At 41.6% G+C, this 26,415-nt stretch overlaps 1 protein-coding gene and 1 long non-coding RNA gene across 2 annotated transcripts in view; one reads left to right on the top strand and one right to left on the bottom strand.

The window, feature by feature from the left end:
• Positions 1 to 16,723, top strand: part of LOC122554278 — a 49,032-nt gene extending 32,309 nt beyond the window's left edge. The window contains exon 3 of the long non-coding RNA XR_006312957.1: positions 16,534 to 16,723. This is a non-coding gene — a long non-coding RNA (uncharacterized LOC122554278). The remainder of the gene's footprint in view (positions 1 to 16,533) is intronic.
• The window catches only part of LOC122554277, a 254,601-nt gene extending 229,109 nt beyond the window's left edge, over positions 1 to 25,492 (bottom strand). The window contains exons 1-2 of the mRNA XM_043699049.1: positions 25,361 to 25,492; positions 24,263 to 24,442 (exon numbers count right to left, since the gene is read on the bottom strand). The gene's annotated coding sequence lies outside the window, so the exon portion shown is untranslated. The remainder of the gene's footprint in view (positions 1 to 24,262; positions 24,443 to 25,360) is intronic.
• Between the last annotated feature and the right edge of the window lie 923 nt (positions 25,493 to 26,415).

Here is a 26,415-nt window from a genome sequence, read left to right as displayed (position 1 = left end):
GGAAGGAAGCTGGTGAAATTACAACCACCAAAGAAGCGGTACTCAGCAAACTGATAGATGCAGGGCTACCAAGTCCTTGGGTCCTGAAGGATTTCAACTGAGGGGCTTAAATGAGCCTCATGATGCATTGTTGTTAACTTACCAATATTTGCAAGATTTTAACAGACTAGAAGATAGCAAATATAGCCTGCTTAATTAAAAAGGGTGAGAAGCAGTAAAGAGGTCATTATTAAGCCAGTTAGATTAGATTAGATTGCAGCGTGGAAACAGGCCCTTCGGCCCAACAAGTCCACACCGACCTGCCGAAGTGCAACCCACCCATACCCCTATATTTACCCCTTACCTCACACTATGGGCAATTTAGCATGGCCAATTCACCTGACCTGCACATCTTTGGAATGTGGGAGGAAACCAGAGCACCCCGAGGAAACCCACACAGACACGGGGAGAACATGCAAACACCACACAGTCACCTGAGGCAGGAATTGAACCTAGGTCTCAGGGGCTGTGAGGCAGCAGTGCTAACCACTGTGCCACCATGCCGCCCACAGGTTGACACATTACCTTGGGAAGATGGTAGAATTGATCATTAGGAGATCCTAGCAGGGCATTTAGAAAAGCTGAACCTAATCAGGAACGGTCAGCATAGTTTTGTAAAGGGAAACCATGATCAATCAATTCGTTGGAATTCTTTAAAGGGGTAACATTCACTGTGAATAAGGGGAAGACTGGCATTTAACTGTACTTGGATTGACAGAAAATATTCAACAAGATTCCATGTAAAAGGATATTGCACAAAGTAGGATCTTGTGGGGTGGGAGTTGTCATGGATACAAGATTGGCTAGATGTCAGAAAACAGAAGATAGTCTTCTCTGATTGGCAGGAGGGATGTGTAGGGTAGGTGGATTAGCCGTGGGAAATGCAGGGCTACAGGGATTGGTTAGGGGGTGGGTCTGGGTGAGATGCCCCTCGGAAGGTCGGTGTGGACCTGTTGGGCTGAATGGCCTGTTCCCACACTGTAGGGATTCTATGATTCTATGTGACAAGTAAGCGGAGTTTCCCAGGGGCTTGTGCCAAGGCCTCAGCTTTTTACAATTTATGTCAATAAATTTGATGGAGAGAGCAAAGGTATGGTAGCAGATGACACAACAATCAGTAGGAACGTACAGTCTGAAGAGGACATAGGGAAGTTACAGACCATTATAGATAAGTCGAACAAGTGGGCAAAAATCTGGTAGGTGGACTATATTATGGGAAAATGTGAAATTATTTACTTTGGCTGAGAAATGAAAGATAGAGCATTACTTAAAACTGAGAATGACTCCTGAATTCCGTGGTGTAGAGGTACCTAGGTGTTCTAGTGCAGGAACCACAAAAAGTAAGCGTGCAACGTAAGCGGTAATCAAGAAGCCTAATGGAATGCTATCCTTTATTACAACAAAACATAAGAGTAAGGATGTTATATTTCTATTATGTAAGATGTTTATGAGACCATATCTCAAATACTGTGTACAGCTTTGATCTTATTTAGGGAAGGATGTAAATGGATGGAGGTGGTTCAATACCTGGAATGAATGGGTTGTCCGATGAGGACAGATTGGCTTACCTGGGTTTATTCTCACTACAGTTTAAAACAGTCGAAGGGTGATTACATTTGTGTGTAATTATTAACGCATAGGTATCATATAGATTAGATTAGATTCCCTACAATGTGAAAAGAGGCCCTTCAGCCCAACAAGTCCATACCAATCCTCCGAAGAGCAACCCACCCAGGCCCATTCCCCTACATTTTCCCCTGACTAATCCACCTAACACAACAGGCAAATTAGCATGGCCAATTCACCTAACCTGCACATCTTTAGACTCTGGGAGGAAACCAGAGCAAATCCACACAGACACGGGGAGACAGTTGCCCAAGGCAGGAATTGAACCCAGGTCCTTGGCACTGTGAGGCAGCAGTGCTAATCACTGAGCCACCATGCGACCTACTACAGTGAACTATACATGGGGTTACCCTGATTAAAGAGTATAAGAATCCTGAGCAGTCTTGACAAATTGGATGCCAAAGCTTGCTTCTTTTTGTAAGTGAGTCCAGAGTAAGTCTTGTCCACAAGGGAACACAGCTTAAAACTTTGAGGTCACCCATATAGAACAGAGATGTGAAGATATTGTTTCTCCCTCAGTGGATTGTGCAACTTTGAAACTCTTTGCCTCAAGAAGACAGTGGAGACAGAGTAATTGAATATTTTTAAGGCAGAGATAGATAGGTTTTACGCAGGCCAGGGAATCAAAGCTTATGAGGAGCTCATGGGAAAGTGGCATTCAAAAGACAAACAGATCAGCCTGATCTTAATGAAATGGTAGACTGGGCTCAAGGTGCTAAATCAGCCTATTTCTCTTCTCAATTCATATTTGCATTTAATCATTAACACATGTATCATATGTGAGTGAGTTACATTTGGGGTTAATCTGATACAACATGCACATAGTAAGCTATCTGTTTAATATCACTTGGGTTAGTATTCAGGTGAGTACATCAGTCTGATGTCTTCAATTTTCATACAAAGTGGCAGATTTTTGTACAGGATCTTGGGAGCTGGAGAATTACCTGTCAGAAGTTCAAACTTCTCAAGCAATTCCTGTAGAGGTCCATGTTTAGGAGGTTCCATGGCATCCCAAACACTTCTTACATCACATATCCTGCATCCGACAACCCAGAGACTAGGAAATCTGGGCAACAATGATGGGGGACTTCAGGCCATTATTATTTCAGACCATTACATTTTCCATTTATTGCCTTGAAAAAAGTTGGCTTGTAAGAATACCCTGTCCCTTTAATATTTCAATCATTAGCTCATTTTATGTTTTTATCTCACTGTGCCAAGCCCAAGTTACACCTAGTTACCTGTAACAAATGCTTCGTCATGGAGAAAGGGGAAGAAAATCTGAGAGCAAGTCAGCACAGAACAGCCTTGTTTAGTACAGGGGAAAACAAGATTGTAAATCATTCTTGGCACTTTCACTCCCACCTCGATCTCAGGTACAAAGCAGCTTTGGTAGGTTAATGCAGCAGGTCACCACTTGTCTACTAAGTTGACGCAAAACAGCAGAGGAAGAAAATAGCTCAAAAAATTAAATGAATAAGATGCAATGAAAACAAGCAATAATCATGTCAATGGGCTTGCAGTATACAAAAAAAACTTCTGTTGTTCCTTCATGTTTTGAACAAAGGAACAGAGGACTAGGAATACAGAAGTGGTGATATGGTAATTCTGAATGTCATTTACATTCTAATTGCATAGTACAGTAACCACAGTCATACGACAAAAATCTCCAAGATGAATCTGTAGCAGTGTCACTAAAGGCTGCAAACAGCATTTATCCTCTCAGCCCACACACAGTTTGCCAGATAAAGAGCACTCGGTGCAGCTGAGTCTGTCATTGCCTCTTCAAAGGGACACTGCAATCATTCCACTAATAGACCATCTATTGATTATCTACACTAAACATCCTAGAAATCTCGCAAGTTTAATTTTTACTTGGTTAGCAAGGGTAAGGTCATTATAATTGGCATCAATCACCCTGAATTGTGGGCATGTTTTCTCTTTCTTGCTAGCCAAAGCTCCCAGCTGCAAAATCGCATATCATTAAATATGGGCTGAAGAAGGGCTAATACCCGAAACAGCGATTCTCCTGCTCCTTGGATGCTGCCTGACCTGCTGCGCTTTTCCAGCAACACATTTTTCAGCTCTGATCTCCAGCATCTGCAGTCCTCACTTTCTCCTATCAAAAATGGAGTGCCTCATGGTGAATAATATTTGAATATACACTGAAGGTTCTGTGAGCAGTCATCACCAGCAGTAGTCAACACTATCAGGGGACCAACAAACATTGCAATAAAAAACAGATTAATCCTGACTCCTTAGTGATCCTGACTTTGAGCCTGATTTTTAATTCACACTATAGCCCAAACCATTTTTGTGCATCGGTCTCACATAAATAAATTAGACCTGATACCCATCCAAAACTGGCATTTGCAGGGATGATAAGTGCAGGTCACTGTGGGGAATCTGACAGAATAATGTTCTCAAGAAAACAAGTCTGGGAAGTTATTATGTGAGACGCAGAAAAAGGGGAGCTCCAAGGATTTCTTGTGGCACACATTCCTGCTCTTCTCGGCCCATGAAGAAACACTTGAAAAATAAAGCTGACTTCCCAGTTTCGGTCTCCCTTTGTGAGGTTGGCACTGGGCTGATGTGAGTGCAAATGTCATCGCAGTCTGAGCAATGAGATTTTAATGAGATTTTAGCCTGACTGGAGGGTCAACTCATACATTGCCTGAAACCTGCCTGTTCAAAAGGGCAATGTGTATTGTGTATCTGCTTAAGTTTTTAACTCCCCTATAGACTCTGCTTTCATCAATTGAGGGGTTAAAATTGGGACTTCAACTGGTATCAAACATTCAACAAAGAAACATCAAAGAGAAACCAAATTGGGATTGAAAAATGAGACCTCTCATGAGACTGGATGTGTACGCCAGACTCCATTTCTGCCCTGGATAGCTGGTGAACTGTATGACGGTGCCACAGGATCCTATTGCTGCTCTTGTCCTCTCTAATAACAGAGGAGGATATCAGTTTAGTTCTGCTAAATCCTGCCAACACTGCACTATGGCTCTTTCCTGCCACATGACATGGCCTTAATTTAAGCTCCCAAGAAAACAGAGACATGTAACGTATCAGCCAGCAACTGAATCTAAGAATAAACATCTGTACTTCCTTTAAGAGAAAAAACAAGCTGCACATTGTGAGTTGGCTGTCAACTTTCACCACTCCCAGAAAAATAGTAGGCAATAAAACATCCACTCTGCCATGTCTGGGACAACGTCCCGTGCCACAAACCAAACTCACTGTCAATTACAGATTGCTTCCAATTTACATTGCTCTGTGTTCTTTTCCTTTCAAAGAATTCCAAAAATAGTGTAAAGTGCCCCAAAATTCTAGCAACTTGAAACAATTAGAACATGAAGACACAACACAGTACCGATCATAAGCTTCTTGTAACCTCTAGGCTAAAGTCCCTTTAATACTATAAACAAGATCTCTCTGGCTGTTAAACATTTTGCTTGAAAAGCCAGATTTGCTGCCTTTTCTTAATTACACTTGGGGAGGTAGTAGTGAGCAGTTGTCTTGAACAGCTGCTGTCTGTCTAAAGGAGGGGCTTGGAGAGCAGAATCATGGAGAGAGGAAATAGAGAGATCAGGGATGAACGGGGAAAAAGATCTCTGCAGACAAGTGGAGGGAGAAGAGATTTCCCAGAGGAAATCACAGGCGTGGTAGACACTGGAAGGGCATCAGATCATAGAAAGGCAACATCCCAAAAGGAGAAATAAAAATTAGTAAGGAAAGCAGTCATACTTGGAAATCAGTGCATGGTCATACTGGAATGCCATTTTGAAGCATCTGAGACAAAGTCAGAACTATATATATGATTCTCGAGGTTTACTGGCTTCTAGGTGAACAGTGGGGTGAAGGACTCTTATTCCTCCTGGCCCATATGCAGTGCTGCAAAAGTCTGTTCCTTGGTGAACTATCAGCTCTAGCACTTCCAGAGGCCAGAATGCCCAGATGGTCAATGTTAAATTGGGAACAGAGACATGCAGCCTCAATAAATAACTAAATGTGTCACCTGCCTCCTAGGGGTTGATTTTTTTTCCTTAAAACCTCCCCCACCCCCATCTCATGCATCTGTTATAACCAGAAGTGGGGGTGTCCAAGGACAGATATTAGTTTTGAGAAGTTTTACATTTTTAAAGTTCCACCCTGTCCACACACACAGATTTGGAGATTTAAAAACTCCCCCAATGTGACTCAAACCCACTCCCCTTGCGTTAATATTTCAGAGTTTCTTGGCTTTTCTTTTGCTTTCAAATGTTACTTCAAAAGAAATCCTGTTTCTTCAGTTCTATTGGGCATATCTTAGAAAGACTGTATTGCAGAAACAGAGAGGTTTGAAGGAGACTCAATGAGCACAAATGAGTTCCTGAGAAGTCAGCTTTTTCTTTAATTAAGTCAAGTATGTCAAGGAAATTTCTAACAACAGGCACATAATAATGAGATTTCTATAAAAATGAATAGATTTCACTGGGCTAGATTTTATGGCCCCACCACCCCTGCTAGATGCATTTCTGTGGCAGGAGTCTGGGAGCCAACCATGCCATCCCTTCCTCCATAAAACAGGGGATAGGTGAAGTGCCCATTAAATTGTCTGCCCTTAGCACGACTGAAGGCCAAGTTAGGTGACTACACTATAGGAAGGACGTGGAGGTTTTAGAGAGGGTGCAAAAGAGGTTCACCAGGATGTTGCCTGGAATGGTGTGTATTAGCCATATGGAGAGTTTGGACAAACTTGGATTGTTTTCACTAGAGCATCAGAGGCTGCGTGACAACTTGTCAGAAGTACATAATATTACGCAAGGCATGAATAGAGTGGATAGTTGGAATCTCTTCCCCAGCTGGAAATGTCAAATACATGGGGGCATAGGTTTAAAGTGAAAGGAGAAATGTTTAAAGGAGATGTGTGAGGCAAATTTTTTACACAGTGGGTGATAGTTGCCTGGCATGCGCTGCCAAGGGAAGTGGTAGAATCAGATATGATAACAACATTTAAGAGGCATTTAGACACACATTAACAGGCAGGGAATAGGGAGATACAGACCATGTGCAGGCAGATGGGATTAGTTTAGAATGGCATCACAGTCGGTGCAGACATGATGGGGGGGGGGGGAGGGTGCAAAGGGCTGTTCCTGTGCGGTACTGTTCTATGTTCTATAATGACCTTCAATTAATGACCTCAACCCACCTCCACTGGCATAATTCACTTCCTTATGGCAGACAGCTAACATGGGCAGGTCTATTAAAGCTGCTATTTTAAGACATAAAGGAAGATAGAGCACATCATTGAGATGATGGGGAGTTCCCCTGTGTGCACCAGGTCACTCATCACCCACCCACCCCTCAAGAGGTCACTCTCTGTCTTTGTTGATCCCTGGTTGGCCTCCAAAACCAACCATGATCTCCACTCGCATTCCCACCCTGCTGTCCTCCCTGGGGTGCCCAATCCCTCCACACGCTAAAAGCCTGGGTCTTAACTTAGTCCGGTCAGCATCACTCTTCTTCCTGAAGATGCTTTGAAGTCTTGACAACACATACCACTGAGTATTGGCTCTGCTGCAATTGTTAGAGGTAGGCTGTCAGACAATCAGATTGACCACTCTGAGGGCCAGAGGTCTGTTTGTCAGCTTGTTTATACCACTCTAACATATCATTGGTGTGGGGCAGGCATTTTAAAATTGGCTTTAATCATGCCCGACGGTGATAGTATGCTTCCCCACATATCTCAAACTCTGCTGGTAAAATCCAGCCCATTGATTTTCAGCAAGAATTTTGACATTTAAAATACATTAGAGTTTATGACTGAAATTATATTGAAAAACATACCTATATTTAAACTATAGGATTATCAGAGAAGTGAAACTAATACAAAATACCATTGAGCACATCTGCAAATGTACACAAATAATGTACGATGGTGTAGATGTTAGTTAAGCAACAAGTCTCATGATTGTGCTTCATCTCTGATTTTGGGTGTTAACACTTCAGGAAGGATTTAAAGAGGGCGCAAAAGAGAGTTACTAGAACATTACCAAGGATGAAAGACTACGGTTCTGTGGAGAGACCAGAAAATATGATTGTGTTAAATATAGTGTTGCGGGATGATTAAGATCAGATTGGATAGAGGTTTTCTAAATTGTGAATGGTTTTAATAGCATGAATTAGGAGAAATTACTGTGATAGTAAGATAAACAGAGAACACAGACTCATGACAATTTGTAAAATGAGAATTTTTATCAAAAAAATAGCAGGGAGTTAGTATGATCAGGAATTTAGTTCCTGAAAGGGTTGTGGAGCAAATTCAAAAGGGAACTACACAAATATTTTTAAAATTCTACAGTGCCATGTGGAAGGAGCAAGAGGGTGAAATTAATTGGATAGACCTTTCAAAAGCAGGCAGTAACAGGATGGGCTGAATAGTCTCTTTTTGTAATGTATAATCCTATACCATATGGAATCCTAATGTATAATCCTATACCATATGGAATCCATAAGAAATATTTTTGCAGTAACTAATATTTGCTTTGCATTAGTTCAGGAACGGTGTAGGTAAGAGTGGCTGAGGTAGGAAAATTGGAATCCTTAGTGTCCTTTGTCAAGCAACACCTCAACTTACTCTGCAGCGTGTTGATGTGCACTCACATATTGATAAAGTTGGCACTCTGATGATGGAGACGGAGCATCCTGACTTGAAATTTTATATTGCCATTCCTTTATGTCTCTGGAATAAAATCTTGGAACTCCCTTCTTAAGAACTCTCCTACAACGCAAGGACTTCAACAGTTCAGGAAGGCAGCTCACCACTGTATTCTCCAGAGCAATTAGGGATGGGCATTGATGTTGGTTTAGCCAGTGAATGCCCACATTACATTAATAAATAATTAACAAACTTAAAATCAGCCAGTGATAAGCATGACTTAAAACCTGAGATTGCTCATCAATGTTGTCATTTGCAATTCACTCCATGATTTGCAGATTTTTTAAAAGAAATTTTAGTTAATAACTTAAGAAACATAACAAATTGGAGCTGGAGTATGCCATTCAGCCCCTCTGACCTGCTCAGCTCTTCAAGATGATCACCTCCTATCTCAGCTAGAGCTCAAGTATTCACTAGGTCTCTTGATTCCCTCAGCTGCTGAAAAACATAAGACTCAATAATTTAAAAGTTTAAAGAAAAAGCTACATTTTCACTTTGTGTAATCCAAAAATACTGAAAATCATTTATTAACAAACATCTTGACTGATGGTGACCTGAAAATACGAGGGCTGCCTAATATTTTGGGATTCATGTTTTTAGGTTAGGCTTAGTTTAGTAATGATTGTACTAAGCTAACTCTGAAATAACTCATTAATATTGTGAAATTACGGCTTTTTGACCATCAAAGAAAAAGTACAAAGTTGTATTTTGATTTTGAATCTTGTTACCTTCCCAAAACATGAAGTCTGTTACTTGAACGATCTACACCATTAAACAATGTTAAAAATAGTGACTTTTGTCACGTTGACAACATTACAGCAATAGTTAGAAGTATGCACAGGTCTGGGTAGCGTGGCTTTGGTGTATTCAGTCTCGAACACCCTTTGATTAAATGTGGGTTGATGCCCACAATTTGCCACAAGGAAAATTGCTTATGTCAATCCTACCATAGTGAAACGTAACTGAGTGGTGTTAGACATTTCTCTTGCCATGAGGGTCGAAAATCAGACAGTGAGTCATAGACAAGTGCTGCTTGAATGCATGCATGCACCTCCTGGAAGATAGTAATAGGGCAGTGTTGTTAGAGGTCTGGGAGTATATTAATTACCATTCCCCAAAAGGACAAAGAGTCCACAAGGAGAAGGCAGATAAAATGACAAATAATCTGTCGTTGCCTGATTGCATGTGAAACAAAATATTAAAAAAACACTGAACCTTGGATCAAAAACGCTTCTTAAAAGAAAAGAATACAGACTGAAAAGGGAGGGACTTTATTGTTCATTGTAAAGCCCTTTCTGCAAGGCTGAAGAGGAGGCTGGTGAGGGGAGATTTCATCTTGGCTTGCATTATTTTGTATTGAGTAGGTGGTTGTTTATTCTGTGGGTAGTTCTTGTGGGTTCAGAATGTTAGCAGTGACATCACAACAGCCTGGAGTACAATGTGGTAATGTCATAATGGAAAGTGCATCATGAATATTGTAAAATGATGGATCAATCTGGGTTTAATTTCCAATGTGCTGGGCCTGGCTAATCTATTTTTGTCTTCACAAATACAAGTTGATAATATTCTAACTGATTATCCTCCAATTCAAAATTTACCAGTAATCTATTCTATGTTATTCTTGAATTTGAAAAAATCTGTAGAAGAATCCCTTTAGTGTGGAAACAGGTCCCTTGGCCCAACAGGTCCACACCAGCCCTTCGCAGCGTGTTCCATTCAGACCCATTCCCCTACCCTTTTATCCTATATTTAACCCTGACTAATGCATCTAACCCACACACAATGGGCAATTTAGCATAGCCAATTCACCTGACCTGCACATGTTTGGATTGTGGGAGGAAACTCTACACAGTTGCCCGAGGCTGGATTCAAACCCAGCTTCCTGACTCTGTGAGGCAGCAGTGCTATGGCAGATGGCAGATGGTAGAATTTGAATTCAATTTTTTTTAAAAACAGGAAGTAAGCATCTAATGATGGCCATGAAGCCATTGTCAATAGTTGGAAAAACCCATGGGCTCACTAATGTCATAGAGTCATAAAGTCAAAGAGATGTACAGCATGGAAACAGACCCTTCAGTCCAACCCGTCCATGCCGACCAGATAGCCCAACCCAATCTAGTCCCACCTACTAGCACCCGGCCCATATCCCTCCAAACCCTTCCTATTCATATACCCATCCAAATGCCTATAAATGCACCAGCCTCCACCACTTCCTCTGGCAGCTCATTCCATACACGTACCACCTGCTGTGTGAAAAACTTGCCACTTAAGTCTCTTTTATATCTTTCCCCTCTCACCCTAAACCTATGCCCTCTAGTTCTGGACTCCCCGATCCCAGAGAAAAGATGTTGTCTATTTATCCTATCCATGCCCCTCATAATTTTGTAAACTTCTATAAGGTCATCTCTCAGCCTCCAACGCTCCAGGGAAAACAGCCCCAGCCTGTTCAGCCTTTCCTTATAGCTCAGATCCTCCAACACTGGTAACATCCTTGTAAATCTTTTCTGAACCCTTTCAAGTTTCCCAACATCTTTCCGATAGGAAGGAGACTAGAATTGCATGCAATATTCCAACAGTGGCCTAACCAATGTCCTGTACAGCTGCAACGTGACCTCCCAACTCCTGTACTCAATACCCTGACCAATAAAAGAAAGTATACCAAACGCCTTCTTCACTATCCTATCTACCTGCGACTCCACTTTCAAGGATCTATGAACCTGCACTCCAAGGTCTCTTTGCTCAGCAACACTCCCTAGGACCTTACCATTAAGTGTATATGTTCTGCTAAGACTTGCTTTCCCAAAATGCAGCACCTCACATTTATCTGAATTAAACTCCATTTGCCACTTCTCAGCCCATTGGCCCATCTGGTCAAGATCCTGTTATAATCTGAGGTAACCCTCGTTGCTGTCCACTACACCTCCATTTTTGGTGTCATCTTCTTATGCTCGCATCCAAATCATTTATGTAAATGACAAAAAGTAGAGGACCCAGTACCTATCCTTGTGGCACTCCATTGGTCACAGGCCTCCAGTCTGAAAAACAATCCTCAACCACCAGCCTCTGTCTTCTACCTTTGAGCCAGTTCTCCATCCAAATGGCTAATTCTCCCTGTCTTCCGCTAACCAGTCTCCAATGGGGAACCTTGTCGAACGCCTTACTGAAGTCCATATAAAACACATTTACCGCTCTGCCCTCTTTGTTACTTCCTCAAAACACTCAAATCAAGTTTGTGCGACATGATTTCCCACGCACAAAGCCATGTTGACTATCCCTAATCAGTCCTTGCCTTTCCAAATACATGTACATCCTGTCTCAGGATTCCCTCCAACAACTTGTCCACCACCGACATCAGGAAGGAAATCTGCCATCCCCAACTGCTCTGGCTTATATGCAGTTACAGATCCACTGCAATGTGGCTGACTCTCAACTGCTCATTGAAATGGCCGAGCAAGCCACTCAGTTCAAGGACAGCTAAGGAGAGGAATATCATAACCAGCAAAGAAAAGGAAATAAAATGGGGGCAGAGGTCATGACCTAAGTTCAGAAAACTTTAAACTGTCTCATAAAAATGAGATGCTATTCCTCAGCATATATTGACACTTTTTTTTCAAATTATACTTCATTCATAAATATCTTTATGCATATATATAGTCACAAACGCAGTTCGGCTCAACACAGCTGAAGGCTAACAGCAGGAAAGTGAAGAATTGAAATGATAAGCAATACAATGTCAACAAGTGTTGACTTCAATTAATGGTCAGCATTCCCTACTCAAAGCTGTCAGTTCACTCAATATTTAGATAAAACTTTGTCAAGAATCCACTATAAAGCAGTTTCAAACAGTAAATGGGATAAATGGAAATAGAAGGGATGATTAAATATGCAGTTTGTCTGAATACAACACATTTAGGATCAAATGACAGAGTTGCTGCAATGCACCTTGATTGATTTATTTATTATCACGTGTACCGAAGCACAGTGAAAAGTTTTGTTTACAAGCAGTACAGGCATATCATAGTAAGCAAGGATGTACACATCAAAAAGACTTAGAAAGAGGCATGCAGGTTACATTGTATAGGGCGGGCACTAGGTGAGATCAACATTAGAAATGTCAGCATTATTTGAGGCTAGAGAGTCCATTCATCAGTCCAATAACAGCTGGGAAGAATCTGTTCCTGAACCTGCTGGAGTGTGTGTTCAGGTTTCTGTGCCTTCTGCTTGATGGAAGAGGTTGTAGGAGATCATTACCGGGATATGATGGGTCTTTGATCATGTTGGCAGCCTTTCCGCGGCAGCAAGCTGTGTAAGGCTGTAAGATGGAAGGCTGGCTTCTGTGATATTCTGGGCTGTGCACACAAAATTCTGTAGTTTCTTAGGGTCCTGGGCAGAGCAGTTGCTGTACCAGACCATTATGTACCTGGGCAATATTCTTTCAATGGTGCATCTGCAGGAAATGCACACTGCACGCGCAGTAGGTGAGGATGGAAGAAGGAATGAATCAACACCTCATCCATTAATCCATTAACCACCCTGTCCAACATGGGAACTCACCCTTCCTCAGAACCCTCATTCAATCCAAAATGTTAACTCTGCTTTCTCTCTATAGATGCTGCCAGACCTGCTGAGCTTTTCTAGCAATTTCTGTTTTTGTTCCTGATTTGCAGCATCCATAGTTCTTTCAGTTTTTATTATGCATTATTGGAATACCTTCATGGCATGAAATCCAATTCAAGCAGAACTCCCACTATTATCTTCTCAAAAACCAGGAATGGGCAACAAATGTCAAATTTTCTAGCGATGCCGATTCACCAACAATGGATGGACAAAAATGTCCAAGATAAGTTTCAGAAATGAGAAAAACCTCTGTGGATAAAGTTGCATCACAAACTTACAGTACTGAAAAACACTCAAAATTTCTGATAACCTATACATGGCAACAGGGATGAGTTACCTTTGGTGTGAAGATTGACAAGAGAAACTGGGATATTTAGATCAGAATGAAAAAGGCTAAGGAAAATCTGATAAATAATTTCAGTTTTGAAGGGTTCTTTGGGTAAACATGACAAATTTATTTCATTTGGTAATTAGAGTGGTAAGGGGGAGGGGTTAAAAATGGAAGTTGATTGTCAAAAGATGACAGCAGAGTAAGACGTTGGAAGCAGAGCACCTCTGCTCTGGCAGTATTTTTTCTTTGTCATCTTTTTTCCCTCCTTTCTGCATTTTTTTTAATGAACTGATGACGTGAACATACCCGGAGGGGAATGGAGGAGCTGGTAAGCCTCGAAGGCAAATCCCAGAGGACAGGCTGGCACAGGTAACCAAGTCTCGGAGCACAGGCTGCCACAGGGATGTGAGTCCTGGAGTGGAGGCCAGTGCGGGGAATTGAGTCCCAGAGTGGAGGCTGATGTGGGGAAATGTGTCCCAGAGTGGAGGCTGGTATGAGGAAGTGAGTCCAGGGGTGAAGGCCGGTGTAAAGAAGTGTGTGTTCCGGAGTGGAGGCCAGTGCGGGGAAATGTGTCCCAGAGTGGAGGCTGGTGTGTGCAAGTGTGTCCCTGAGTGGAGCTGTTGCGGGGAAATTTGTCCCAGAGTGGAGGCTGTTGTGGGGAAGTGTGTCCCTGAGTGGAGGCTGGTGTGAGGAACTGAGTCCAGGGGTGAAGGCCGGTGTGGGGAAGTGAGTCCGGGAGTGGACGCTGTTGTGGGGAAATTTGTCCCGGAGTGGAGGCGGGTGTGAGGAAGTGAGTCCCAGAGTGGAGGCCGGTGCAGGGAAGTGAGTCCCAGAGTGGAAGCCAGTGCGAGGAAGTGAGTCCCAGAGTGGAGGCCGGTGCGGGGAAGTGAGTCCCAGAGTGGAGGCCGGTGCAGGGAAGTGAGTCCCAGAGTGGAAGCCAGTGCGAGAAAGTGAGTCCCAGAGTGGAGGCCAGTGCGGGGAAGTGAGTCCCAGAGTGGAAGCCGGTGTGAGGAAGTGAGTCCTGGAGTGGAGGCCGGTGCGGGGAAGTGAGTCCCAGAGTGGAGGCCGGTGCAGAGAAGTGAGTCCCAGAGTGGAGGCCAGTGTGAGGAAGTGAGTCCTGGAGTGGAGGCTGGTGCAGGGAAGTGAGTCCCAGAGAGGAGGCCGGTGTGGCGATGGGAGTCCCAGAGTGGAGGCCGGTGCACGGAAGTGAGTCCCAGAGTGGAGGCCGGTGCAGGGAAGTGAGTCCCAGAGTGGAGGCCGTTGCAGGGAAGTGAGTCCCAGAGTGGAGGCCGTTGCAGAGAAGTGAGTCCCAGAGTGGAGGCCATTGCAGAGAAGTGAGTCCCAGAGTGGAGGCCGTTGCAGAGAAGTAAGTGAGTCCCAGAGTGGAGGCCGTTGCAGAGAAGTGAGTCCCAGAGTGGAGGCCATTGCGGGGAAGTGAGTCCCAGAGTGGAGGCTGGTGTGGCGATGTGAGTCCTGGAGTGGAGGTCGGTGTGGGGAAGTGAGTCCTGGAATGGTGGCCGGTGCAGGGAAGTGAGTGCCAGAGTGGAGGCCGGTGTGGCGATGTCAGTCCTGGAGTGGAGGCCGGTGTGGGGAAGTGAGTCCTGGAATGGTGGCCGGTGCAGGGAAGTGAGTGCCGGAGTAGAGGGTGGGACGGAGAAGTAGTCCTGGTGAAAACTTACCTTGGAGAATTTGAGAGCTGGTGCAAAGCAGACTGGAGTCTTGGGGCAGTGCGAGAATGGTTGTTCAACTGGGGATGGCGCAGGTGGTCAGACCACATGTGGAAGACCCTGTGCTGAGTTACTGCAATGTAATGTTTATTTGTAATTTGTTTATCTGATTGTGTTGTCTATCCTTTTAACTAAGTATCATTTCAAACTTTTACTATAGATTACTGTAAAGTAATGCAATTACTTTTCTTTTTTATTCCTCTTTTTGTATTTAAGATTTGTACCTCGGTGCCTGTACCTTAGATGGCATTAGAGGTGACATTTTCACTATCCTCCTGTATTTCTGTACTTGAGTACACCCGACAATAAAGTATATTCTGTTTTATTCTACTCTAAAGGAACAAATGGAGTGGTTGGGAGATATATTTCTTGAAGATAGCCTGCTTACTAGAAATAGTAGCGATATGAATATGGGAGTGGCTGCTAGAATCCAGAATATCGGAAATTGATCTCAATTTATTTGGTAGTTTGTAAGCTGGAATCCAAAAATGACCAGGAAATTTTATCTTTAAAATGCTACTCGTTCACTAAAGTTCTTCAGGGAAGAAGAATCGTTGCCTCTACCAGATCTGGACCTGTCCTTAGGCTGTTCACTCTCTTTACATTTAGGGAAGCTGGGATATGGGTAGGAAATGTTGCTTTGCCACAACACACGAACAAAGCTGGAATCAGAATATAGACATTTTAAAAACAGAGAGTCAAATTGGATATCTGCTGTGATCCTATTAGTTTTCTACTGGTACTGACATGGAGAGGATCATTGACTCAGTTATAATTATCTCTGGGAGTCTATTTATACCCCTCTACCCAATTTTTATAAAGTGGAAAACGTTCGGAACCAGGAAAATTTATTGTACGCTGTTCAAATGTAAATTTTATTTACCTTTCAGTTCTGAGACAGTTCAAAAACAAATCAAGGTACACAAAGGATTTATTGGAAATTGCATGACCCACAAATACATCATTGAAAAGAAATATGTAACTGGAAATAGCTGAAGCAGTGCCTGCTTTTCTTTTTGGCAGAGTTGTGTATCATACGCTCGAAAATAGAAATCAAAGCAGGTCATATTTTTAAAATCTCTGAATCAAAAGAGTCTTCAAAATGATGTTTTCAAAAAGACTACCTCCCATTGCATTAGCATGACACGATGGTATACAGAGTGTTGATGTTCTCCTGCTAGAATACAGGCTCATTTTACAAGGCATTTTAATCATAAGGGTACTTTTCAGCCAAAGGAAATTTTGCCTGTGCATCTAGTAGCATTGACTGTGTGAGTTTAGCGTAGTAAGATTTGTTCTAGATATAAACCATCTTTCGTTGGATTTCAGTAGTGTAAGCTTTCCCTGATATTAATACAAAAATATTAATTATATTTTTATTGGGTCAATGATTTTTGTCAGAAGATTATTGAGCCAAAATGTTATCCCCGTTTCTCTGACCACAGACTTGCCTAGAATTTCCAACATTTTCTTTTTTTTAATTTCAGATTCTGCAGATGCCCCTACTCCATCACCAAGACCACCTGACTGGCCCTTTTGACCTCTGACCTCCCTATCCCCAAGCACACAACTACACTCCAAAAGTTTCAACTGTACATTGAAACTCAACAGAAATAACTCTACAGAGGCCAGTATCCTGTCACCAAGTCATCCTTTATTTACACGTGAAAATGACACTGACCCAGCTCTATCACAGCCAGCTCTCAGAGTTAATAGAACCTCTACAACTCCTGTTCATATCTGTCAGCCAGAGCTCCCTGATTGGATTAGATTAACAGCTCAACCAGGGAACTCATATTCAATGAGGTCTACCTGGCTGACCTCATTACAATCACTACATCAACCACCCACCTCTAAACCCTCTGTCTACTCCCCAGCATAACTTGTCTACCGTCTCCTGACCCCGTATGTCCTGAGTACCCCTCCCAGTCATGCTAACTCCCCACCAACTGACCACTCCACCCCAATCCCACTCCCCTATGACCATGCTGTGATCCAGCTACGCCTTGATCCACCTACCCAAATCACCCACCCATTTCCAAAAACACTCTACCCACTCATACCTTATCCACCTGCTATTCCATACACCTTCCATCTCTTCCATCTTCCACTTTATCTACTATCCTAGTTACCTCACTCACCTACCCAGCTGTATCACCCTACTCCTTTGCTCATTCACAAGCCTTTTAAACTTTAAATGTCCTTTACAGTAGCTAGTGCCATAAAAAGGGGACATGTCTGGTTTCTCGCCCCAATAGTTCAGTGTTGCGATGAAGCCCTCTCTGATTAAAGGCTCATTCTACTTTCAGAAGAAGCTGGGCTTGGAAGGCCCAACAAGAAAAGTCAAGAAACATCAGGATGATCAAAATTTCAAATAGAGTAGCAATATTAGATTCCTTACAGTGCAGAAATAGGCCCTTCAGCCCAACCAGTCCATACTGACCCATTTCCCTCTGACTAATGCGCCTAACACTATGGGCAATTTACCATGGCCAATTCATGGCCATGGCCAATATAATGATGATTGCTGATGCAGGCCTATGTCTATTAATACAAATCCACAACACACTGAGAAAATAAAGGATTTCATTACATTAATCCATCATCTGTCTCTAATTCTGATATTCAAAGCAAACTGACTGCAACTACAGGTGTTAGTACAACAACAAACTAAGATATCCTGATGGACAATATTTATTGTAAAGTGACATTAATGACAACACCGTCTTATATTATGTGATGCCTCTACTGTACTAAAACATCCTAAAGTGCTTCTGTACGTGCTTGGAAAACAACATTTGACAGCAAACCGCACCCAAACCACAAGGCAGATGATCGAAAGCTTAAACAATGAGGTTGTTTTAAGGAGCATCTTAAAACAGGAGAAAGAGGTTGGAATGGGACTTGGTCTGAGTTAAGACATGGACAGCAGAATTTTAAATTACAATTTTTTGGAGTGCAGAACATGCGCAGGCTTGTCAGGAATATATTGGAATGCTTAAATGTAGAGGTAATAAAGGCACTGAGGACTTCAGCAGCAGATTGGCTGAGGCAACAATGGATTCAAGGGAGTTACAATGTTGGAAACATGTTGTTTGAGAGATGTCACAGATATATTGTTGCAAACTTAATTTTTGGTAATTTATATCACGAAGATCAAATTGGCTTGATGAACCTCAGACAGTTGCAAGTGAGAGGGCAATGACTTTGGATTTTCTCAATATTTAGTAGGAAGAAATTTCTGTTCTTCCAATACTGAATGTGAACTAACAGTCTGATAATTTAGTGACAATGGAGAGGTCAGACAGATGGTGGTGAGGTAGAGTTGCCTGTATACATATGGATGTGTTTTCAGGTGATGTAACCAAACTGTAGCCTGGAAGTGAGGAATAGGGATAAATCCTTGAGGAACACTTGTAGCAACTGTACAGGAGTAGGAAGAAAAGGTGTTGCAGTTGATTTTCTGGCAATGATTAAATAGATAAATGAATTGAATCAAGTGAGAGCAGTCCCATCTAGTTGAAGAACAGTAGAGAGTTGGTGTGTGTCAAAGTCTGCTGGCAGTCAAGAATCATAAAATCATACAAACGGTAACAGCAAGGAAGGAGGCTATTCAGCCTGTACTAATGACTCGCTGCATAAGACAAATGATGTCTTCTGATTCACAATCCTTCTGCCAATGGAAACAATTTTGCTCTATCTACTCTAGTACCTTCATGATTTTGAACATCACTTTCAAACCTCTTAAAAACAAACCATCTCTTCTCTCAGGAGAACAGTCACAGCTTCTCCAAACTATCCTTGCACCTAAAGTCTCTTATCCCTGGAACAATTTGCATGAATCTTTTCCATACCTTTTCTAAACACGTTTCATCATTACTAAAGTTTAGTGCTCAGATCTGGATGCAATACTTCAGTTCCGGCCAAAATAGTGTTTGTGGGCGGCACAGTGGCACAGTGGCTAGCACTGCTGCCTCACAGCGCCTGAGACCCGGGTTCAACTTCCGCCTCAGGCGACTCTCTGTATGGAGTTTGCACGTTCTCCCCGTGTCTGCATGGGTTTCCTCCGGGTGCTCCGGTTTCCTCCCACAATCCAAAAATGTGCAGGTTAGGTGAATTGGCCATGCTAAATTGCCCGTAGTGTTAGGTGAAGGGGTAAATGTAGGAGTATGGGTCTGGGTGGTATACGCTTCGGCGGGTCGGTGTGGACTTGTTGGGCCGAAGGGCCTGTTTCCACACTGTAAGTAATCTAATCTAATCTAATTGTTATACATTCAATGGTCTTGTCTCTATCCCTCTACTTATATTACCAGAGATCTCATATTCCTTTTAAAACACTTTTTGAACCTGCCCCACCACTTTCCATGATTTATACCTCAGATTTCTCTGATGTTCTGTATCTTTTTTTCAGAGTTGTATACATCACTTTATATTACTATTCTCTTTCTTCCCACCAAAATGGAAAACTTCACAATTCTCTGCATTAAATTTAATTTGCCCTGTGTCAGTCTACTCTACAAGCCTATTTCCTCTCAAATGGCTATTTTTCCAGTTTGAAGAAAGGTATGCAGTAGTGTTCCCTACATGTCAATAATAAAATCACTGCTTTTCCTGATACATATTAATTACCTGGATTTGAAAGTGCAGGAGAAATTTCAAAATTTGCAGAAGAAAACTTGAAAGTATTTGAGTTGTAAATACAATAAATGGTCTAGCAACACCATTGTATCCATCCAGAGCTGATTGCAGGATAATGGCCAGTACTCCCCAATTTCTTTCTTTACTTCCCTATCCTTGGATACGTTTAATAAATTTTACCACCTCTTGATAAAGTTTATGCCATCCTGTACCTAAACTGTTCCTCTTTTCACCAAGACCTTGGCAGCATTTTCTTCCTTGATAGATGGATGCAAAGTATTCATTTAATACTCAACCATACCTTCTGACACCACGCACACATCCGCATTTAGATCTTGAGTATCACCTCCCGTTCTCTCAGTACCCTATTATTATTGATATGCCTACAGAAGGTTTTTGATTCCCTTTTATGTTGTCTGCCAGTTTCTTCTCATATTGTCTTTCTTTGTCTCTCTTTCCTTTTTCACCTCTCTGCCTTTTCCACATTCAGCCTGATTCTTGCTTTTTTATTAATCTCACATCCATCATGCTCCATCTTACTCTTTATCTATTTTCTCATCTAGGGAACTCTGAATTTGTTTGTTCTACATTTCCTTCTCTTGGGAATGTGCCTGAACTGTGTCCTTTATAAAAGTAGACAACTGTTCCCTACAGATCTGCCTGTCAATCTTCAACTCCAACACAACTGGAACAGATCCATTCCCACCTCAGTGAAAATGATGCTCCTCATATTAAGTATTATTATTCTGGCTTGTTTCCATTTCTTTGCCACAGCAAAGCAAAATTTTAATATTACTCTGATCTCTGTTCCCTAAATATTCTCATACCGATGCTGGATTTATATTCATTAAATAATAAAATAGCAAGTTCCCAAAGCCAAGCAATACCTTCATTTGTTGAATTTAAGGTGAATAGCCTGTTACTTCTTGTATTGAGGGGATGGGTTCTGCTAATGTGCACCATTATTTGTGTCTCTACATAAATACTCAAGGGATTTGTATTGAGAATTCAGCATTGAAGGTTGGTTGCTCAGGTATTCTGACCTGTCCTGAACCTGCTTAGCAAACATCATACTTGGCATGGCAGTTCAGACCTTGCCATTTGATGCACGGGGTTTATCACAACAAATGTATCAGTAACTTTTTGCATTTTCCATTCCTTTCTCAAAAGGACATCTGACATTAGGTCTTGCTGTCATGAAGGTGCTTCAGATGGGGAGCCAAAGTAGAAGTCAGTAAATAATGTGGGTTGAACAGGTCATCATGGCATGGTAAGTGAGGTGTACCATGGATGGTTTCAACCACACTTGTGGGTTTATGTCAGTTGGCGAATGTGTGGAGGACTGATGCTTGCAAGGACAGGAAGGCAGAGGAGGGGTGTTGAGTGGAGGGTTCTGGTTATGATATGCATTGTTACATTTCACTGAGTATTTGCAAGACATGTGTGCAATGCCTTTATGTGACAGATGTGCAATGTTCTGATGCAAAGAGAACTGTGATCCATTTGACCAACTCTGTCCCCAGAATCAGACCTAGCACATTTCAGAAGCTCTTTTTCCATTTGCCCTTGACAATAGCCCAATCTATGTTAGCATAATTAAAGTCACCCACTATCACTGCTCAATAGTTTTTGCAATTACTCTGTAAATCTGCTCTTCTTTAATTGTAAAAGATATATCCAGCAGTGAATGAATTCCTAAAACAGTGGAAGAATTGAATTAATCACTGGTGTGTAGAGCTTTAGTAAGACAATGTCACCCAAAGTTCGTTGAATTCTTCAAAACTTTGTACTCCTGAACAATGGAATAACTTCACTTAAAAGAGTTGTATCTGAATAATATAAGTCACCATCAAAAATTATTAGTTATGGATCTTTGGGCACATGTAAACAATCTTTTCTTAAAATAATCAAAAATCTTATTTGCTAATTTGCTTGATTGTAACCTTGTCTTTAAAACAGTTCAGAATGACCACAATAAGGCATAGGCACAACTCAGCACATGTGACGCCTTAAGAACAAAAGCCTGTCAATGCCCATTTCACAACTTTTCAATTTTAGTCATACAATTGAAAAGTAGATATTTTAAATCAATCTGCTTGGAGATTTTATGACACACCACTGGAGCAGGTGGAACTTGAACCCAGGCCTCTTAGGTCTGAAGGTCTTACACTACTGTAAGACCCAATATAATTCCCTCAATTTTGGCATTGGCTATATTATGCAGAGGAAATAAAGTTAGGCAATAAAGGAATGAAGAGCCCATCCTGTCACTCAGTATTGGTGTCCCCTGAAACTTTGAGTTCTTCAGTGAATAGCTGGGCCAGACCAGAAGTCTCAGGTTCAATCCTTGGCCTGGACCATGTCTACTGATTGCAGTTGGATAGATGGCAATCTGATTCAACATCGCTATTTGGTCAAAAGAATATTGACCAGGGTGACTGCCTCTGATTGCTATCTGGAGAAGACAAAGTCCCTTGACTAGGACCTTGCTTGGATTTGCTGTCTTTGCATGATACAGGTTTCCAATTCACATGGTAGCCCACCTCAGTCAAAGCCAGGACAATATCAGAGTGCCATCTATTAGGGTTTTCCAATATCTTCCTCACACATTCACCCCACCTCGAAAACAGATTCCAAGCGGCTGGGAAGATTCACTCAATGGGTTTTCCAATATCCTTTTTTTCTAGTTCTTTTTCATTTTAAAATTAACAATCCGGTTCTATCTCATTAATAATTCATTCAACAACAACAATTTGTATTTATATAGAGCCCTTAACACGGTAAACCATCCCAAGCCACTAAAACACACTGAGAAACAAAGCAGACTTCAGATAAAAAGCTGTGACTGCCTTTTTAAAATGGGATTCATGATTTGGAGGAGCCGGTATTGGACTGGGGTGGGCAAAGTTAAAAATCACATAACACTAGCTTTCGAAGCACTGCTTCTTCATCAGGTGGACAGCACTTAGAAAGCTAGTGCTTCCAAATAAACCTTCTGGACTATAACCTGGTGTTATGTGATTTTTAACTTAAATGGGATTGACTATGTTATGATGGTTTCTACATTGTTAGTACAACAGATGGAATAGTGCTGATGGTACAATGATCTTACAGCTGACAAAAGGTCGGGAGGCTTACCAGCTGTTGGAGTTCATTAGGAAATCATTTGGAAGTTCATTTGGAAACTTCATTAGGAACTATTTTTAAATCCATGAGACAAAAGGAAACCAATGTAAGGCCATAAACATAGCTGAGAATGGAATGCCTGCAAACCAGCTGTCCACATTCATAAGCATCTGAATTTTTCTTTGAAAACATCAATTAATTTAAACAGTAGCTATGTCTGTACACTCACTGATATAATCACCAAAAAGCATCTAACAACTCAGTTAAAGGACATTTCTTAAATTACACATAACAGAAAAACCAACTTCCATATAAATTATAATTTAAGCGTATGCAGCTGTTAATATATAAAAACAGTGCAGGAATGCAGGATTGATTTTCCACTTCATTTAGAGCCTCATCTCAGCTCTACAGAAGTAAATACTTCTTAGGAGCAGCAACTGGGGGAGAAAATTGAAGTTAGAGTTGTCATATTCAGAGTTGTATTCATAGTTGATTTTTAACTTTGTCCACCCGAGTCCAACATCAGCTCCTTCAAATCATGAATCCCATTTAAAACAGGCGTTCAGAGCTTTTTATCCGCGTCTGATTTGCTTCTCAGTGTGTTTTAGCATTTTGGGATGGTTTACCGTGTTAAGGACTCTATATAAATACAAATTGTTGCTGCATATTCAAAGTAGCACTGTCAGAGGTCTATACTGGCAGTGGAAATAGAAAGATGTATACTTTGAAAAAAATTGGTAATGTAAATAACAATCGTGGGACATCACAATGGAAATGTACTTGGTTGATAAATCATTGAAACATCAACACTTGTAAGTAAGACCTTTAAAAACAAATAGGATATTGAGTTTCATAGAACATAAACATCAAAATATAATGTTGAATTTAGATGGAACCTTGGTAAGGTCATAGCTGAGGTTTAGTGGCTTCAAGAAATTGGGCTTTGAGGAAATACCAATATGAGGAGATATTTGAATGCACCAGTTTTAGTTGTAATAAAGCCATTTCAAATTGTTTTGTTGGAAGTCGTTAGAATTATGAGAAGACAACACAAGGGCAGATGCGAAATTTGATAAGATGATGGTTGGCCTCACTCCTAAAGAGAGGCCATGGGTGAGTGTCCTACTTGTGGCAAAACCTTTCCCGACTAGTGTGAAGGCAGAAGCAGCTCAAGCGAGATTCCAGGCTGCCACTGGCACGATGTCAATTTGGCTCGTTAATAAGTCGATGGATACCCATTATCCCTGAGCCCAGCACTCTCTTAAGGATGGGGAGCTGGGGAAAGTGATTGGTCCCCTCACTATCTGGCAGTCTTCAACCCGTCAAACAACTGATTGTTGGGAAGCGGAAATGATGACAGTGAAAGGCACTTTACTCAATTGTCCGACCCTCACTGCCTCCCCTCTCTTGCAACATCCACCCCACAAACTCCATGCTGCTGTCACTCACCTTTAGTTTTCTGGGAGAGCACTGTGTTCCTGGGCCTCTGATGGCTGTGTTACTGCTGGCAACCAGAGCTCCTGCTGACACTTGTAAAATGAGAAGCTGCAAGTCTCTTACTGATGAGTTTTCGAACCGATGGCTGAGATCCCCTATCAATCTGCAAACTCCTCGCCTCTGTCCAGGTGGCTGAAGGATATAAAAATCAAGAGTATTTTTATTTACATTATTTTGAACTTAATTTTCATTTCCATAGTGCTATTCTTCTGTTAACTGAGGAAGAAATTCTGAACACTCTAAAAATAAACGTAGACTTGAACAGTGACTTTTCACTGTTTTATTTTCATTTCTTTCAAGCTAAGTGTGGTGTGAGAGGTTAATTTCTTTCTGCCTGTGCTCACAGGAAATGACTGAAACGACTCAACAAGTCAGGCAGCACTTGTGAAGGATGAAACACCGAGAGCTGAAATTTTGTTCCTGACCTATTGGATCACATCCGAATTCCACAAACCTGGTGGGGGCGAAAGTGCCCTCAAAGTTGAGATTAACATTCAGGGTGGTCAGATTCTCTGGGAATCTGGCCAGCTGGCCCTGGAACACACGTGGAGGTTGGCAGGTGAGAGGCAGGCTGCATACAAGGCCTACCTTGACACTCTGGCACAGTGATGACGTTTTAAATGAAAATTAAACATAAAACTGTCCTCACAGCTCCCACTCGCCTTTCATCATCCGCACCAAGCCATGCAACTTCATGATCCCCCATCCTCCTCACAATTATTTTTGAAACACTCGAGACATTTCACTTTAAAGATTTAAAGGTCAGGACGTTTAAATGACTTGACAGTTTCAAAGTTCCTTTTAACAGTGCCAACGAGTTTGTAAGTTAATAGGTTTATGCAGTTTTTACACATTATTTCCAGCAATACTAATGGGTACCTTACCACTCCAAAGGGCATTTGAATTCTCACAAAGGGCAACTCACTTTTTCCAAATGTTAGCGGACTTCCAAGTCTGTTTGTGAAGAATGTACCATGGCTTGCATGACCTGAAACCATATACAAAAGAATACCCCACCTTTCCAGAGAATTATGCAATATTTAGACCTACTTCTACCAAATCTAAATTATGCAAGGCCTGTTTTCTCACAGAAACAAAACAGGAAGGCCTGGAGATATTCAGCAGGTTTGGCAGCGTCTGCAGATAGAAAAGCAGTTCACGTTTCAAGTCCAGTGACCCTTCGTCAGAACGTCAGACTTCTAGCATCCGCAGTTCTTTTTTTATTTTAGTAACCAAAATCAGAGGAAGTTGTTGCTGATCTATGTAGACATCTGCCTTTGTGAGACTTGCATGTGCAAAATTAAATCCACCCCCAAATCACACCCATGTAAACATGGTAAAGGCCATGTTTGGTGGCAGAAGTTCCAGATTTCAGTCTCCTTATCATACCGATAACTTTTCACTTTTCTTTAACCTTCATTACACCATGTCATCATTGAGAAAACATGGCTAAAGTTCATTTTGAAATAAGATATTAACCAGGTTATAAAATATCCCATTATATACAACAATTAAATAAAAATGGCGAATGCTCTATCTTTAAAGAAAATTAAAAGTGATCTGCACTAAATTCCCAGCAAATGATCGAATAGCAATTTGTAGTGTTGGAACCACAAATACACGCATTATTATCTCAAGATATTATTTTTCTAAGCATCCATGACAGCATATGTAAATAGCCACCTCAGGTGGAGTCCCACACATCTCTGTGAACCAGTAATGCAAATTGTGGTCTAAGTGAGCCTCTCCCCAAGATTTAGAAAGATCCATAAGAGAGAAAATTAGAATACAACTTTTAAATAACACATAAGGTTCATGCTTGCAGTCGTTTAGCATTTCTACTTGGGGAGGTGTTGATGTAATAATAATCTCGCAGGACAGTTGAATGCTTGGGAAGAAATGAAAGCATACAACTGTGAATGCTGGAGATTATAAATAAAAACAATGTGCTGTAAAAACTCAGCAGGTTTCCAACTGAAATTTTAAAAAAGAGAAATTAGACTCAAAACATTCACGTTGTTTCTGTGTTTCTCAGCATGGATGCTGCCAAACCTGCTGGGTTTCTCTTTCTGTTTTTTTATATATTAATTCTCTGGGGTCATGGG

Source organism: Chiloscyllium plagiosum, chromosome 11 (genome assembly GCF_004010195.1).
Source record: "Chiloscyllium plagiosum isolate BGI_BamShark_2017 chromosome 11, ASM401019v2, whole genome shotgun sequence".
NCBI classification, from domain to species: Eukaryota; Metazoa; Chordata; class Chondrichthyes; order Orectolobiformes; family Hemiscylliidae; genus Chiloscyllium; species Chiloscyllium plagiosum.
This window is presented reverse-complemented; position numbering and strand designations above follow the sequence as displayed.